The following is an 8,624-nucleotide window of genomic DNA, read 5'->3' as shown; positions in this document are numbered from 1 at the left end:
GACACTTACTAGCTGTGTGACCCTGGCCAAGTCACTTAACCCTGTTTGCCTCAATTTCCTCACCTGTAAAATGATCTGGAGAAGGAAATGGTAAACCACTCCAATATCTTTGTCAAGAAACCCCCAAAAGGGGTCTCAGAGTCAGATATGACTGAAAAATGACTAAACAACAAGGAACGATGAGAAGTAGGAAAATGAGCTATTTTCTGTTTTCTCTGCTCCTAAAGCTCTGATTTGGGATGTTTGAGTATTATAACTGGTTGGAGTGAAAGACAGGGTTGAATAAATCTGACTGGATGAATGCAAACTTAGTGAATACCACAGAAGGTGAGGGGTTTGTTTCCACAGCCTTGCTTTTCTTTGAGAAATTTTCTTGGAGTCCAGAAATTTAATCTTCTACACAAATGCCAGTTACTTCACTGGGAATTTGGATAATGGGGTTCATAATTCAGGGCATGTAAAATGAACAAAACAAAGGTGCTATTAGGTTTCTTCATAGACTTCTTTTTGGCAACTCTTAACTTTCCCAAGACATTCTACTGACTTTAAAGTATGTTATCAATATGGTATAGTGACGGGTTGACATTCACTAAGGGCTTTTGTTCAGGAGTTCTTATACTGGGTTGTGTTGCATTTGTGAGATGGATCAGCAGCCCGTAGAATATTAGGGTCTCTTCCTATCACTAGGAGACATTTTGAGTAGAACCTTTGTGACTATATAAATCTGTAGCAGGGTGTGGTGATGTCTATTTACAATCCCTGCTACTGAGAGAGGCTGCAGTTGGTGAGTCAGTTGAGTTCCAGAGTTCTAAGATGCATAAGGACTGGACCTCATGGAGTAACTGACTTAAATCAGGCAGAAATATGGTAAACCCCTGGGAGTGGAGGACCACCAGGCTGCCTAAGGAGGGATGAACTGATCCAGGTTAAAACTGAACATGTAAAAGCTTCCATGCCAATGAGTATTGAGATTGGGTTTGTGAGTTGCTAATGCATTTCTTGTCTGGGTGAGACAGGAAGACCCAGTCTCAAAAAGGGCAGACAAACAAACAAATAAAAATTAACAATGTTGTTCTTATTATTATCCATATAGAGAAAAACTTCTTCACCAATGTTTCCAAAGTTCAGAGTCTCGTAAATCAGGTTTTCTTAAAGTGGAACTCCATTCCTCTTCCATGACTCCTGTCACTTTTGGGGGATCTCTTTTGGAAGGTTTCTGAAGTCTCTGGAGTTGAGAGGGGGAGGAAGAGGAAAGTAGTGTTTAATGGCTAGTGTCTCCTTGGTTCAGCAGAAAAGCTGAACTGCATTCAACTTGAAACTATACATCTAGCCTCCATTCCCATGGCATTCTATGGGTTGGAACCTTCACCAATTTTTGTACTGAAGCCATCACCTTTCCTTTGTTTCCCAGTAACTGATGGTGACCCTGAGGGGTTTGTATTCCCTTCTTCAGCGACTTTATCCTGGGAGTAGGTACATAATTCTCACAGTCTCTCTCTCCCCATTACCAATTCTCATCCACAGTTGATTTCAGAGGTGGGGAAATGTCTGTCTCCCCAGTGACAGTTCCCTGATGTGACCGAGTAAACAGAGTTTGTACGTAGTGATTTGCACATTGTCTCCCCCGTTAGACTGTGAGCACCTTTAAAACATCAGACTATCTTTTGCCTTCCTTTTGTACCCACAGGCTTAGCACAATGCCAGGAATATAACAGGTGCTTAATAAATGCTCTTTGATTAAAAGGAAAGTAGCTATTAGTTCTTTTTTTTTCAAAAAGATCAATCAAATATTAATTGTTTCTGAGTGCCAGGCACTGTCTTACATGCTAGTGACACACAGCAAAAACAAGGTACTCCCTTCCTTCAAGAAGGTACATTTTAAAGATGGAGACAAAATGTCCATATACAAAACACAGACAAAAGATACAAGGCTCTGAGAATCATGAGAAAGAGGTTGGTAATATTAATAATTCACATTTCTATAGTTCTTTAAGGTTTATTAAACATTTTGTAGGTAGGTAATGCAAGCGTTGCCATCCCATTACTGTCTTGCTTTGCTATCTGAATGCCCATCATTTAGGACAGTACCTTGCATATTGTAAGCACCAAATTAATTAATTAATGCTCTATTCATTCATCCCAATTTCACTGTAGAAGTAACAAAGCTCAGAGAGAAGTCCTTTGTCCATGGTCAAACAGCTGGTAGTCAATTCAATAAGCATTATTTAAGCTCTTACTATGTGTCAGACACTGTGCTGAGCACTGGAGATATAGAGAAAGTAAGAACAAAACAGAACACTCTCTGCCATTAGATCTTGCAGTCTAATGTGAGAGATGACACATAAAGAACTAGGTATAGACAGGCTATATAAAAAACAGATTGGAGACAATAGCAGGAAGACCCTAACATTAAAAGGGATCCAGAAAGACTTTCTACAGAGGGTGAGATTTTAGCTGGGACTTGAATGAAGCCAGGAGGCAAAGATTTGGAAGGAGAGCATTCCAGGTATGGAGGACAGCTGGAGAACTACCTCGACAGAGCTCAAAAGTCTAGTAATTGACTGGTAACATGAGCAAACACAGAGGAGAAAAACCACACTATAGAATCTTATTTTGGTGACAAAGAAGATCAAAGCATACAACCAGAAAAAGACCACAAAGTCAAAGCTCCTTCATCAAAAGCCTCCAAGAAAAATATGAATTGGTCTCAGGACATAGAAGAACTCAAAAAGGATTTTGAAAATCAAATACGAGAAACAGAGGAAAAATTGGGAAGAGAAATGAGAGTGATACAAGAAAATCATGAAATATGTCACCTGCTTGCTAAAGGGGACCCAAAAAATGCTGAAGAAAATACCACCTTAAATAACGTATAATTCTTTTTCTGGAGATGATTGATACACAATTACATGTCATAGTCTTTTTGCACTTTGATAGCACGTCTTCTTCTTTGGACAGAAGAGAGGATGCTAACATGATCGCCCTGTTCTTTGGCCTCAAATTCCATGGAAGCAAAAGTTCTTTTACAGTCGAATATGTGAACTCAGGACTGAAGATCCTGACTTTCAGTAGACCATTTGGTGGTTAGCAGCAATCTGGTTACAAGTCTTTGAGGTTACTTTAGCAGGAAGGTAAACCTCAATTCAGTCTAAAACCGTATAGACTATAACAAGAATATATTGCTCATTTGTCCATTTGAATAACTGTATAATTTCACAGAAAATACCAAAAGGAGTCATAAAGAGTCAGACATGATTGAAAAACGACTAAATAAATAACAACAAATAATAACAAAAAGAAAAAGACCATAATGTATTCTGTTCTCTTTGCTCTAATAGCTAGCATTTAGATATGACTTTAAGGTTTACAAAGTATTGCATCTATATCTCCATATGCATATACACATATATATCTCTATACACACATACATATATATACACACATATACATATGTAACACATATGTATATGTGTAAACAATACATGTAAACAAATGTAAACAAATGTATCATGTATCTATGTAAACAAATACATCACCTTACTTTATCCTCATAATGATTCTGTAAAGTAGACATACTATTATCTACATAATCCAGATGAGGAAACAGGTGAAGAAGTGACTTCCTCAGAATCACACAGCCGCTAAACTCCTGTAGCAGAATTTGAATTGGAGTCTTCCTGATTTCAAATCGAATGTTCTGTCCACTGCACCACCTAGTTACCTCTTTGTAATGATCTAGTTTACCAATATCATACACTCGGCAAATGAGGTCAATATTGTTAGGCTATTAAAAAAATTTCAGCCAAATTTTCCTCTTTAGCAACCAATTAATTAATTATACCAATTAGCACTAACTCTTTTTGCTCAAGTGCATTGCGTGAAACTCTGAAATAAGGTAAGTTTCACTTTTAGATTAAAAAAACAAACAAGCAAACCTTATAGAAGAGCAAGTGTTTCTAGACTGATTAATAAAGCTGAAGGGAGAAGCCTTCTCCCGCCGAGCTTTGGGTGGTATTTCCAAGATGGAGCCAACATTGATTGCCAGTGAAATCAGGTAGCGGTTTATTGATTTCTTTGAGAGACACCAGCACACCTTACATGCACTCCTCCTCCACAGTGCCCCTGGATGATCCCACACTTCTCTTTGCCAATGCTGGCATGAACCAGTTCAAACCCATCTTCCTCAACACAATTGATCCTTCTCACACTATGGCCAACTTGAACAGAGCTGCCAACACCCAGAAGTATATCCGAGCTGGAGGCAAACACAATGACCTGGATGATGTGGGAAAGGATGTTTATCACCATACCTTCTTTGAGATGTTGGGCTCATGGTCTTTTGGGGATTATTTTAAGGAACTTGCCTGTAAGATGGCTCTGGAGCTCCTTGCCCAAGAATTTGGCATCCCTGTAGACAGACTGTATGTCACCTACTTTGGAGGCAATGAAGCAGCTGGTTTAGAACCAGACTTAGAATGCAAGCAGATCTGGCAAAATTTGGGGCTGGATGACAGCAAGATTATTCCTGGTAACATGAAGGATAACTTCTGGAAAATGGGTGACACAGGAGCCTGCAGACCCTGCAGTGAAATCCACTATGACCGGATTGGTGACTGAGATGCTGCCCATCTCATCAATCAGGATGACCCTAATGTGCTAGAGATTTGGAATCTGGTCTTTATCTAGTTCAACAGGGAAACTGATGGCATCCTGAAACCTCTTCCCAAGAAAAGCATTAACACAGGAATGGGCCTGGAATGCCTGGTGTCCGTGTTACAGAACAAGATGTCCAACTACAACACAGACCTGTTCATCCCCTACTTTGACGCCATTCAGAAGGGCACTGGGGCTTGGACCTACACAGGGTGCGTTGGTGCTGATGATGTGGATGGGATACACATGGTGTACCATGTGCTGGCTGATCATGCATGTACTATCACAGTGACCCTAACTGATGGGGGCAGACCTGATAATACAGGCCGAGGGTATGTGCTGAGACGGATTCTCTAACAGGCAGTTCCATACTCCCATGAGAAACTCAACACCAAAAGGGGTTTCTTTGCTACACTTGTGGATGTGGTTGTCCAGTCACTGGGTGATGCCTTTCCTGAACTAAAGAAGGACCCAGACATGGTGAAGGACATCATCAATGAAGAAGAGGGACAGTTTCTGAAGACCCTGAGCAGAGGGTGGTATATCCTAGACAGGAAGATACAGAGTCTGGGAGATTGCAAAATGATCCCAGGAGACACTGCATGGCTGCTATATGATACCTACGGTTTTCCAGTGGATCTCACTGGCCTGATAGCTGAGGAGAAGGGCCTGGTTGTAGACATGGACGGCTTTGAGGAGGAAAGGAAACCGGCCCAGCTGAAGTCCCAGGGCAAGGGTGCTGGTGGGGAAGATCACATCATGCTGGACATTTATGCAATTGAAGAGCTTCGAGTCAATGGTCTTGAGGTCACGGATGACTCGCTGAAGTATAATTACTAGTCAGACTCCAGCAGCACTTACGAGTTTGAGAATCCAGTGGCCACGGTGAAGGCACTGTGCAGGAAAAAGATGTTTGTGGATGAAGTGCCCACTGGCCAAGAGTGTGACGTGCTGCTAGACAAGACCTGTTTCTATGCTGAGCAAGGAGGGCAGATCTATGACGAAGGCTTCCTGGTGAAGGAAGATGACAGCAGCGAGGACAAAACTGAGTTCACAGTCAAACACACTCGAGTTCAAGGAGGATACGTGCTCTACGTAGGAACAGTCTATGGGAACCTGAGAGTGGGGGATCGAGTCCAGCTGTTCATTGATGAACCCCGACAAAGGCCTGTCATGAGAACCACGCAGCCACGCATGTCCTGAACTTTGCCCTGCGCTCCGTGCTAGGTGAGGCAGACCAGAGGAGCTCCCTGGTTGCACCAGACCAACTCTGCTTTGACTTTACTGCCAAGGGAGCCATATCCACCAGCAGATCAAGGAGACGGAAAAGATAGCCAATGGAATGATAGAGTTGGCCAAACCTGTGTACAACCAGGATTGCCCCCTGGCAGCAGCCAAAGCCATCCAAGGGCTGAGTGCTATCTTTGATGAGACCTATTCTGACCCTGTGCAAGTTGTCTCCATTGGCATTCCTGCGGCCAAGCTGCTGGATGAACCTGCAGGACCTGCCGGCTCCCTCACTTCAGTGGAGTTCTGTGGGGGAATGCACTTGCAGAACTCAAGTCATGCTGGAGCTTTGGTGATTGTGAGTGAGGAAGCCCTTGCTAAGGGCATCCTCAGGATCATAGCTGTCACTGACATTGAGGTTCAGAAGGCACTCAGGAAAGCAGACAGCTTGAAGACATCTTTGTCTGAGTTGGAAGCCAAAGTGAAGGCACAGACAGCTCCAACAAGGACATCCAGAGGGAAATTGCTGACTTTGGTGAGCTGCTGGCCACCACCATCATTCCCCAGTGGCAGAAGGATGAATTGAGAGAGAATCTTAAAACGATAAAGAAGGTCATGGATGACCTTGACCAGGCCAATAAAGCAGATGTTCAGAGAAGGGTACTGGAGAGAACCAGACAGCTCATCGACAGTCAGCCCAATCAACCCCTGGTCATCATGGAGATGGAGAGCAGAGCTTCAGCCAAGGCCCTGAATGAAGCTCTGAAACTTTTCAAGACACACTCCCCCGAGACCTCTGTTATGCTCTTCACTGTGGATAATGAAGCTAACAAGATCATTTGCTTATGCCAAGTCCCTCAGAATGCAGCCAACGGGGGCCATGAAAAAAAAATAAATGAAAAATAAAGCTGAAGAACTAAGTTTAAGTCATAATTGTTCTGCCTGAGAGGTGAAGAAAAGTTTACAGATCTTGGGTATAGAGTCAATCAAGATCTCTTTTTCCTAAATTGTCTAGTCATTCTTAGGATGGTCTTGGATTATACTTCTGAAAAATCCCTCTGCACAGGCTTCATGTAGTTTATAAAGCAAAGATGCCCAAGTTTGTCTAGGGGCTGAGTTTTCCACTTCATTTTTTTTCCTCCTAAAACAGCATCTGTGAATAGGTTTTCATGCATGCAATATTCTAATATTCTAATATTTTCTACATTGCAAAGTTTCATTTCAATGAGAAAGGCTCTGAAGACAGTTAATCATCTGGGACTATATTCTGCCCAATCGTAAAAATTAGCTGATCCAAGTTTTACAGTCCCAAAGACAAGGTCATTTGAAGTCATGTGGTTTGGATTACTATAGATCAGTCACCAAATTCATCATTTAAATACAATATAAATGTTTATTTTACATATTGATTACTTCCAAATATGCCCAATCTTCGCAGAATTTGACTTCTTGTCAAACCATACCTTAAAACATTTTCAGCTTCCAAAGTCTGCTATACTATTGATCAAAACCAAATTAAGTCATTGAAAAGTCAGGGTATACACATCTGGACACCTAAAATAGTCCTTAACCTGAAGACGCTGCCTTCCAGATAAAAGTCCCTACTAAATAGTTAAATTCAGATTAAAGAGAATCTATCCTTCTCATGATACAAACGTTTAACACTATGGATATCATTTCAAAACCTCAGTTTTTCTATATAATGATTTCCAAAACTACAATGCAAAAGAAAAAAACTCACAAAAAAATCTACAAACAACATTAATATATAATAATATCAAGAACTTAAAACATGACATTAATCTAATTGAATGCATCTACAAATCAGCTACAGAAAATCCCCATTCCATTCATCTACCAATTTTGGCATTCTATCATGGTTCCACGGAGAAACCACTACAGAGTAATTATCATTTTCATTCTCAAAGCTATAACACTATCTGTTACCGTTAAGAGCCCAGATCAACCATGCTGTGAATAATAATGATCCCAAATTAATTTATCAAACCCAATACAAATTTAAAAAATTTTAATTGATCAGTTTTACAGCTTAACATATGATTCCAACTACTTTTCCACATCCTCAAAAATACCAGAATTTGTGAAATTAAGCTGAGAAATTATTAAAATCTCAAAACTAAATTCACCTTCCAGAGGAAGAAATAAACAAGCATTTCTCCAAGTGGCTGTAACAGTTTTACAGATGTATCAATCTCCTTATTCTCCAGTTGGTCCAATGACCTCTAAAAAGTTCCTTAAAGTGACATTGTCACCTTCTAAAGTCCTAGGCTTTTCTTTTGGCTCAAGCTAGAGATCTTGGTGGCCGGCAAAAATGAGGACCTTGTCTTGTCCCTGTTTGAGTGAAAAATTATTAGTTCTAGCCTTGCAAATCCTTGCAAATCACCACATTGCACATCTTTTCATGTTTATTAAATACTACACTTTCTTATACTGCTGACTTCTTAACCTTCTACTTCTTTGCTTTCAAATCTTGTTTCAAATTGCTTTCATATTTATTTTTCTTTTCTTCATTAAATCTTTTGCAAATTAGTGCAAATTTCTTACGCCTCTCTAATTTATTGCAAAATTTTCCTTTTAGATTGTTAGAGCTGAATCTTCCAGGTTTGCTGATAGTTTCTCATTTTTCCATGTAAATTTTTTCCAATTCGATCTCTTACTTAAGAACTTGCAGATACATTGTCTATTCTAATTCCTTTTAGATGGACTTGCTTCTAATTTACTGG

General features: G+C 40.4%; 1 pseudogene; it reads left to right on the top strand.

Annotated features, from left to right (window-relative positions):
- The first annotated feature begins 4,022 nt into the window (after positions 1-4,022).
- LOC140507685 (alanine--tRNA ligase, cytoplasmic-like) lies at positions 4,023-6,786 on the top strand (annotated as a pseudogene).
- Positions 6,787-8,624: the final 1,838 nt, after the last annotated feature.

The sequence above is a fragment of the Notamacropus eugenii genome, chromosome 5 (genome assembly GCF_028372415.1).
Source record: "Notamacropus eugenii isolate mMacEug1 chromosome 5, mMacEug1.pri_v2, whole genome shotgun sequence".
Taxonomy (NCBI): domain Eukaryota; kingdom Metazoa; phylum Chordata; class Mammalia; order Diprotodontia; family Macropodidae; genus Notamacropus; species Notamacropus eugenii.
This window is presented reverse-complemented; position numbering and strand designations above follow the sequence as displayed.